A 10523-nucleotide genomic window follows, 5' to 3' on the forward strand; every position below is an offset into this window, starting at 1 on the left:
AGCAATTTAGGAATATAGTCTCCATGTTATTTGCTGTTATAAAACCCAACACCTAAAACAACTGTGCTCAATAAAAGTTTATCAATGAATAAGCAAATGATTTAATACCCAGAAACAAGATGACCTGCCTTTAATGGCTTCATGAGCTTTATTCCTTTAATTCGGTGCTTCCATATTTGCCCACATTTCAGAAGTCAAAGAACTTTCTGGAATTATAAGAAGGAGACCAAGTTTCCCACCAATGAGAAATGGTAAGTGCCAGAACTTAGTTGAAAATACCTATGAATTTATAAATGGGTTATGAGGATTTTTACAAGAGCTTAGTCAGTAAATAGTAAAACAATAAAGCAATCACTGTATGACTGTGTGTGCTTACTCACTCAGTCGTGTCTTACTCTTTGCGACCCCATGGCCTATAGTCCACCAGGCTCCTCTGTCCATGGGATTCTCCGGGCAAGAATACTGGAGTGGGTAGCCATTCCCTTCTCCAGGGGAGCTTCCCGACCCGGGATCGAATCCGGGTATCCTGCATTGTGGGTAGATTCTTTACCATCTGAGCCACAAGGGAAGCCCCATATGATAGTAGGGCCTGCCAAAAAGCCACAACAAGCCCAACTTGAAAGTCTAACCATGTTCAAAGGGCAATGGTCTCACTGGAGTGCGCAAGACATTGTATGATTATACTTAGGGCACCCGGCTACACTTTCTAGTTTTGTCTCTCTCTCTCTCTCTCTGCCTTTTCACCTCTCAGGCCTCTCCCAGTTGTCAGATACCCTGAAAACTAGTTTTGCCCACTGTCTGTTAATTCTGGTCGTGGCTGTGATGCAGTCTTTAGTTCTATTTGGGAAGCTCAGCTCTGCAAACTCTCCCTCCACCTGGAAACTTCTGTAGATTCTATATGTGTGTGTGCACACTAAATCGCTTCAGTCGTGTCTGACTCTTTGCGACGCTATGGACTATAGCCCGCAAGTCTCCTCTGTCCATGGGATTCTCCGGGCAAGAGTACTAGCATGGGTTGCCCTGCCTTCCTCCAGGGGGTCTTCCCAACCCAGGGATCAAACCCACATCTCCTGCATTGGCAGACGGACTCTTTAACACTACCACTACCTGGCAAGTCTTACTACCAACTGGGCCTAGTGTTCATGATTATATGATAGTGCATTATCTCTTTTACAAAATGTGTTTCATAAATACAGATTTTCCTCACAGAGAATTTCTTGTATATTTTCTCTGCTTTGCTGCCCTCTGGTCTGTTTTGGATTCTCAGATTGGTAGCTTGACTAAACCTTATCCCATGGCCACCCTCCTTCTATCAACTGCTGAGAGCTCCAAGTAATGAAGCCTTATAGCAGATGAAGCATTCCAATTTCCCCTTGTCAGTTCTTACGTTCCTATGGTAACAGAAATATCTTGATTTCTTTCTCTTTGTTTTATCTTTTAGGAGGTTTGGGGGTGAATCACAATCAACATGAGTTCACTCTTTTTCCTTTAACAGGGCATCTTATTGATTTAAGCTTTGCTCCAGAAAAATAGAGATTAAGAGCTGGTAGGGATTGGGAGGCAGGCCTGGCAAGGACCCCTGTATAAGAAGATGGGGTCAGGAAGGGCAGTGTGATGGATGGAGAGCCCTGGAGAAGACTGGCCATCTTGGTCCCAGTTGTCTATTGGGGTATGCAGGGAGTGGCAGGGTGATCAACACCTCCTGCTTCACCCAGATCTGTCTTCATTTCAAAATGGAAAGTCACACATTCTGGGAATCCCCTCAGTGTCAAGAAGACCGAGATGATTCATAGCTACCTTTTCTGTTTACTTGAGCCTTTTGAAATTGCCTTCTTGGAGGAAGTGGAGTCGAAAAGGGGGTAGAATGACATATAATTATTATGGTTCTACCTCATACTGCAGAGCTTCCCTGGTGGCTCAGGGGTAAAGAATCCGCCTAAAATGCCAGAGACGCAGGTTCGATCCCCTGTGTTGCGAAGATCCCCTGGAGAAGGAAGTGGCAGCCCACTCCAGTGTTCTTGCCTAGGAAATCCCATGGACAGAGGAGCCTGGCGGGCTATAGTCCATAGAGTCGCAAGAGTTGGACACGACTTAGCAACTAAACAACAGCATCACCTCATGCTTCATATTGCAATTTGTAGGACAAATACAACTGTGACCATGAGAATACTTGGTAAACAGTAGAGAGCTTATAAATAGAATCATCATCATTATTATTACAAATGACCCTTTATTGTCCTTCCCTTGTGGCTCAGCTGGTAAAGAATCTGCCCTCAATGCAGGAAACCTGGGTTCAGTCCCTGGGTTGGGAAGATTCCCTAGAGAAGGGCAAGGCTACCCACTCCAGTATTCTGGCCAAGAGAATTCCATGGACTGTATAGTCCATGGGGTCACAAAGAGTTGGACACAACTGAGCAACTTTCACTCACTTCACATTGTCAATAGCAAAGTAGACACAGGGTTAGAGTGACCGAAGTCCTCACTCAGCTTGGAACTCTGGTTTTGTAATATTTTTTAAACTTCCAAGGAAACGACTACTCTTTTAAATTCTCTCATGTAAAATCCTGCCCGGGATTAATAATCCTTCTGACATCTACCAAAGAGTCAGATAGCAAACCAACAAAACCAAACAGCTTTGACATCTAGTTTGCTCTTAGGACAAGAACACATTTCTAGAATCATAATTTAGGTACATATCACAATGGAAATAAATAAACACATTCAGCAAAAGACTAGTGAAACCAGAAACCAACCACAGAAATGACCCTACTGAAGTCACTGGGAAATATTTGGGGGACATAGAAAGAAATGAGGCCATATTAGCTTGGTGCCCACTCAGAAATACTTGTGTAATTAATTGGGTGGGAAATGTAATGATATGCTTCAGTCCCATTCACACCTCGGAGACAGGCAGAAACATGGAGGACAGAGCTCCATTCCTTAAAAGAACACGGGAGGAGTAAGAAACGAAGGCACTACAGAAAGGACACAATCTGTCTTCGGGGCCAGACATGAGCTCAGACGGCGAGAGCAATTTAGAGCTATTGAAACAGGCCCCTTTGGCCAAAAGCAGCTCTGTGAACCTTCTCTGACTTTACAGAACACTCACAGGCAATCTGTAACAAGTACACAGCCTCTAGGAAACCTGAGTGCTTCAAACACCCACACTGATTTTACAAAAATGACATAAACAAAAATTACCAACAGAAGCCCAGGCCCCGGGGGATTATTGCCAGCCACACCGTAATGAGAAGGTAACCTACACACCCACCGTCTCTATGTGGAGAAAAGGACTGACCCTGCTCCTGGGCCTTGTTTTGGCTATTTGAATTACATTTACGTGGACTGATGTGTTAATTTGCAAATAATGCCTTTGTTCCCTTTGCAACACTGAAAATTGTCATCACCTTTAGGAAGAGCAACTTTTCTCAACCTCTGACAGAGCAGCAAACTGTTTCATACACACGCAGCCTTCAGCGAACTTTGGGAGTTGGTACTGCTGCCAAAACCCTTTCAGAACATGGAAAATGAGGTCAAGAGCCAGGCCAATGAGTCACTGAGTGGGGACACCTGCTCCTCCCTCTCCACCACTTGTATGCCTGTGGCAGTACCCTGGCAAGGCCCCTGTAACTGGATCTGGGCTAAGGACTGTCCAGAGAGTGAGGCAGACAATTGCAATCACCCTATGCCCCAACCTCACACGGGCACATGCACGCAAACACACACCACCAGAAGTGTCCACACTGCTGGGGTCTAACTAGGAGGCAGAGAAGGACTTCACCTGGGAGCTAGGACACAGCATCAGCCCAACGGATTGACAGCTAATCCAGTGGCAAGTTATACAGAGAAGCAGAGTGAGAATTCATCACAAAATTGACCCTCACTGAAATCCAGTGACCTGCGTGTGTTTGTGTGTGATCAGTCACTTTAGTCATTAGTTAGTTCTTAGTTCAGTCGCTCAGTTGTGTCCAACTCTTTGTGACCCATGAATCGCAGCACGCCAGGCCTCCCTGTCCATCACCATCTCCTGGAGTTCACTCAGACTCACGTCCATCGAGTCTGTGATGCCATCCAGCCATCTCATCCTCTGTCGTCCCCTTCTCCTCCTGCACCCAATCCCTCCCAGCATCAGAGTATTTTTCAATGAGTCAACTCTTTGCCTGAGGTGGCCAAAGTAATCATATCTGATGGAATTCCAGTTGAGCTATTTCAGATCCTAAAAGATGATGCTGTGAAAGTGCTGCACTCAATATGCCAGCAAATTTGGAAAACTCAGCGGTGGCCACAGGACTGGAAAAGGTCAGTTTTCATTCCAATCCCAAAGAAAGGCATTGCCAAAGAATGCTCAAACTACCACACAATTGCACTCATCTCACATGCTAGTAAAGTAATGCTCAAAATTCTTTAAGCCAGGCTTCAACAATACGTGAACCATGAACTTCCAGACGTTCAAGCTGGTTTTAGAAAAGGCAGAGGAACCAGAGATCAAATTGCCAACATCCGCTGGATCATGGAAAAAGCAAGAGAGTTCCAGAAAAAACATCTATTTCTGCTTTATTGACTATGCCAAAGCCTTTAACTGTGTGGGTCATGATAAATTGTGGAAAATTCTGAAAGAGATGGGAATACCAGACCACCTGACTTGCCTCTTGAGAAATCTGTATGCAGGTCAAGAAGCAACAGTTAGAACTGGACATGGAACAACAGACTGGTTCCAAATAGGAAAAGGAGGGCGTCAAGGCTGTATATTGTCACCCTGCTTATTTAACTTATATGCAGAGTACATCATGAGAAACGCTGGGCTGGATGAAACACAAGCTGGAATCAAGATTGCCGGGAGAAATATCAATAACCTCAGCTATACACCACCCTTATGGCAGAAAGTGAAGAACTAAAGAGCCTCCTGATGAAAGTGAAAGAGGAGAGGGAAAAAGTTGGCTTAAAGCTCAACATTCAGAAAACAAAGATCATGGCATCAGGTCCCATCACTTCATGGCAAATAGATGGGGAAACAATGGAAACAGTGGCAGACTTTATTTTGGGGGGCTCCAAAATCACTGCAGATGGTGACTGCAGCCATGAAATTCAAGACACTTACTCCTTGGAAGGAAAGTCATGACCAACCTAGACAGCATATTAAAAAGCAGAAACATTACTTTGCTAACAAAGGTCCGTCTTGTCAAGGCTATGGTTTTTCCAGTAGTCATGAATGGATGTGAGAGTTGAATTATAAAGAAAGCTGAGTGCCAAAGAATTGATGCTTTTGAACCGTGGTGTTGGAAAAGATTCTTGAGAGTCCCTTGGACTGCAAGGAGATCCAACCAGTCCATCCTAAAGGAAATCAGCCCTGGATATTCTTTAGAAGGACTGATGTTGAAGCTGAAACTCCAATGCTTTGGCCACCTGATGCAAAGAACTGACTCATTTGAAAAGACCCTGATGCTGGGAAAGATCGAAGGCAGGAGGAGAAGAGGCCGACAGAGAATGAGATGGTTGGATGGCATCACCGACTCAATGGACATGAATTCAGGTAAACCCTGGGAGTTGGTGATGGACAGGGAGGCCTGGTGTGCTGCAGTCCATAGGGTTGCAAAGAGTCGGATACGACAGAGCGACTGAACTGAACTAACTCTTTGCGACCCTACGGACTATAGCCTGCCAGGCTCCTAGCTACTTAAATCGAAAGGACCTAAAGTATGAAAGTGTCTCAGGCCTTACTGAGGTTCTCAGAGAGCTTGCCCAGAATTGTAGGAACAGCATGATGATGGCAATGATGATAGCAGCTAGCATTTGTTAAGCACTTCTCAACATACTGTTTTAAGAGCTCTGAATGAATTCATTCACAACAGCCCTGTGTGAATTGAGTGCTATTGTTTCTTCTAGTGTGAGAAAACCAAAGATGAACCAAAGGGTTAAATCCTTGTCAGGGGCAGTGAAATAAGGCCAGCTGGCTCCAGAGCCTGACAGTGTTGGACGGCCCTTCAGAAGCTCCCTGAAGAGTCCCCTTGCTTGAAGTCTCCAAAGCAGGCAAGTCTTTACATCGCCAGCCAGCTCTGGTCATGAACTTCCTCAGTGTGAATGGGGGTACTGTTACATATGCTTTTTTTGTCAGCAATTGTACTTCCAAAAACTAAATCTGCAGATGTGCATATAGACATTTTTTGGTGCAAGGTTGTAGTCTGTACAGGAAATAACTCAAATTTCCATCAAGAGATAACTAGCTAAATACAGGATTAACCACTCAGGTCTCTAGTCTATAAAACTGGCTCCTCTGCTCTGCCCCTCTGCCCCCTGCAGGCTTAGACAGGGGCAGTACCTTGGTAGGAGTATACTGTGCCCTTTTCTCTAAGTGAAAGCAGCCTTAGGGTAGGGTCCTTGCACAAACCACACACTGTATGCAGCAGCCCTAAGGCCAGGATGCAGTGAAATAGAAAGAGGTGCATTTACATCCATGCATAGAGTATGTGTAGAGTACCTCTGGAAGGATCTGATGACCATTGCTTCTGAATAGAGGGCCTGGAGAGCTGGGGGCTGGGGAATGTGCTTTTCACTTGTAAATCTTTTGATCAGGTTTACATTTTTACATATACATGTGAACCAAGCATACTTTTAAAAAGCTGAAATTTAAATTTAAAATTTAAACAACCCAGTGAAAATTAAATATTCATTATTGGTTAATCAGAAATGAAAGAAAAACAATCTAAGTGTCCAACAACTAGAGCAATGAATAAGTGTATGAGAGGATACATCTTTATGGATATATTGTACAATCATTAAAAGCCGGGGACATAGAAGGCAGGTAGAGAAAGGGAAAATATTTAGATGATAATGTTAATGAAAGACAAAATACCATATGTGCAGTATGATTGCAAATCACAATAGTGTAAAAAAAATTGTCTTCTCTTAGAAGCAAGCATGAGGATTTCTTCTGAAGGTGGGATGAGGAACTTATCTTTGTTGAGAAAATTGTTCAATAAGTCCTTTGGTGCAGAAGCTAGACTCATAGAGCTTCTCTTCCAAATCCCCAGGGAAGGTGTCAGTAATTTCTACTTTGCTCCCAACAGCACTAAACTAAACAGATTCTTTTCACAAAGACCACATAGAAAGACAGGAGACAGCCAACCCTAGGTTATCCCATAACACAAAAAAAAGGAAAGAAGGGTCAAACTAAATTATGGTAAATTGCTAAGTAGTCATATTACCAAGGGCTTCCCAAATTTGTTTTATTTCCTGAATATAATATGATTTTGTTACCTCTATACTTTTTTTAAAAGTCAATGTTTAACTGTCCGTGTAAAGCAGAGACATTACTTTGCCAACAAAGGTCCATCTAGTCAAGGCTATGGTTTTTCCAGTGGTCATGTATGGATGTGAGAGATGGACAGTGAAAAAAGCTGAGCGCCGAAGAATTGATGTTTTTGAACTGTGGTGTTGGAGAACACTCTTGAGAGTCCCTTGGATTGCAAGGAGACCCAACCAGTCCATTCTAAAGGAGATCAGTCCTGGGTGTTCATTGGAAGGACTGATGCTGAGGCTGAAACTCCAATACTTTGGCCACCTCATGGGACGAGTTGACTCGTTGGAAAAGACCCTGATGCTGGGAGGGATTGGGGGCAGGAGGAGAAGGGGACGACAGAGGATGAGATGGCTGGATGGCATCACTGACTCGATGCACATGAGTCTGGGTAAACTCCAGGAGTTGGTGATGGACAGGGAGGCCTGGCGTGCTGCGATTCATGGGGTCACAAAGAGTTGGACACGACTGAGCGACTGAACTGAACTGAAAGAAGCAATGAGAAAAGCAACTCTGTTCCAGCTATGGAAGTCAGTTGGAAATCTTGCAGAAGAGATTCAGAGGAAGGCTTAGTAATGAGCCCTCTGTCTTTCTCAGATCCTCAGGCTTTTGGTTCTTGCTGCCTTCATGTTCAAAAGGAAGTCTGAGCTGTGGAGAGAGGAGAAAAGTTTGGGAAGTAGGAGAGGGAAAAAGGACCTTAGAAGCAGAAACAACTGATGTTTTTCTCTAAGTTTTTGAAAACATCTAAACAGAGAACTGCATCTCAGATGGATAACCAATGCTCATAGAGAAACTGAGGATCAGTCCACGGAAAACAAGAGGATTCCCTGATTATAATCTGTTTAGTAACGTTTATAATCAGATAGTCTTGAGGCTGATGTCTATACTAAGCACAAGGTATGGTCACAGTTGACGTTTAAGTAGATGGGTATTATTTTAGAAACTTCCTTTTTCATCCTTTTTCCCCTGGTATTCTGTTCAGCCCACAGAATATGGGATTTGCAGTCAACAATCCAGCCCCTAAAAGGGATAGTTAGGGAGTCTGAGATCGCCATGTCCATGCTATTGCATTTAAAATGGATAATCAACAAGGCTATCCATAGCAGGGAACTCTGCTCAATGTTATGTGGCAGCCTGGATGGGAGGGGCGTTTGGGGGGGAATGGATACGTGTGTATATATGGCTGAGTCTCTTTGCTGTGCACTTGAAACTATCATAACATTGTTTATATATTATTGGCTATCCTCCAATATAAAATAAAAAGTTTTTTAAGAATCCAGCTCCCAGCCTCCTACTGGAACATATGACTTCCCACATTACTTAAGCCTTCAAGCCTCAGAATTGCCATCAATAAAATGGGAATGATAACGATAACTATCCTTTCAAAGAGTAATTCAGACTACCTAATTCAAAGTCATTTCGAACTTTAAAAGAGATAATAGATATGAAAAGTGCTCCATGACATTACATTATCCCACATGAGCAAGGCTTATGCTCTTTCTGAAAATACAGAGAACTTCCCCCAAGTAATACAAATGACTAAAAGACTCAATTTTGAGATATCACATAATTTAAGGCATTAGCAATTTACATATTTGTTAATAAACTTGAAACTATATATTGCCTTCTCATTTTTATTTTTATATGTATTCATAAATAGAACCTAGTTTAAAGGAAAATGGGCTTCTTCTACATAAATTTACTTGCATGCTAAGTCGCTTCAATCATGTCTGACTCTTTGTGACCTCTTGGACTTTGCCTGCCAGGCTCTTCTGTCCAAGGGATTCTCCAGGCAAGAATACTGGAGTGGGTTGCCATTCTCTTTTCCAGGGGGTCTTCCCATCCCAAGGATCGAACCCAGGTCCCCTGCATTGCAGGCAGATTCTTTACCATCTGAACCACCAGGAAAGTCCCTCAAGTTTCCTTAAAGAGTGAAAAATAAAATTAATAGAACTTTGAAAGGAAGATTGTCTAAAGAAGAGGATAATGTTACTTTCTTGAAGTCACTTTTCAACGGCACCAGTTCCATAAGCTGCAGACTGCCTTTAATGAAAAAATTAATGATATGTCCCTGAAAATTCCACATAGCTTAATCAGAATATTTCATCTTGTTCTTAAACTTAATTTTCTAAGTAAAAATTTTTTCACCTTTCTTTTTCATTATACCGAATGTAAATTCATTCATTATATTAAATGAGAAAGTGCTGTGTCATTATCAAGACTATTATTACTATAAATAAACTCATGAATCAATTGGAAATGGATACTCTAAATGAAATATAACTCAGTGTTCAAATCACGTCACAGAGCCATCAGGTATGGTCACAGTTGACATTTAAGTAGATGGGTATTATTTTAGAAACTGCCTTTTTCGTCCTTTTACCTCTGGTATTCTGTTCAGCCCACAGAATATGGGATTTGCAGTCAACAATCCAGCCCCTAAAAGGGATAGCTAGGGAGTTTGAGATCGCCATGTCCATGCTGTTGTATTTAAAATGGATAATCAACAAGGCTATCCATAGCAGGGAACTCTGCTCAATGTTATGTGGCAGTCCGGATGGGAGGGCCCTATTAAGGGAGGTTCTGACCCAGATCCCACAGCCTCACAGTTTTTGACTCCAGGTAAAACAACTCTCAGGGTTAGAAGCCTCTTCGTAACTCAGAGCCTCCATCTGCGTTCCTTTAACTGCCGCTTGTGAGCTTGGCGCTTCCATCTGGAACAACACATAAGATGGGCCCCTCTCCATAAGGGGCTTCCCTGGTGGCTCAGATGGTAAAGAATCTATCTACCTGCAATGCAAAAGACACAAGTTCGATCCTTGGTCAGGAAGATCTCCTAGAGAAAAGAATGGCTACCCACTCCAGTAGTCTTGCCTGGAGAATCCTAAGGACAGAGAAGCCTGACAGGCTACAGTCCATGCGTTTGCAGAGTCCCAACATGACTGAGCGACTAACACTTTCACTTTCACTGTCCACATGAAGACATCTATCATGCTCTCTATCAATCTCCCCTTCCAAATTAAGTGCATCAGATTGGATAAACTCCTCCTTATAAAATAGGGCATCTGTTCACTAACCACCCTGGTCCAACTTCTCTGGATGGACTAATGGCAACAACAGTCTCTAATGGATATGTTATTCCAAGTATCCCCTAAAATGTTCAATACACAGTAGAATCAGTAGATATTACTTCTACTACTGTAACTTAAATGTACATACAGTTTGTTTA

The sequence above is a fragment of the Capricornis sumatraensis genome, chromosome 13 (assembly GCF_032405125.1).
Source record: "Capricornis sumatraensis isolate serow.1 chromosome 13, serow.2, whole genome shotgun sequence".
NCBI classification, from domain to species: Eukaryota; Metazoa; Chordata; class Mammalia; order Artiodactyla; family Bovidae; genus Capricornis; species Capricornis sumatraensis.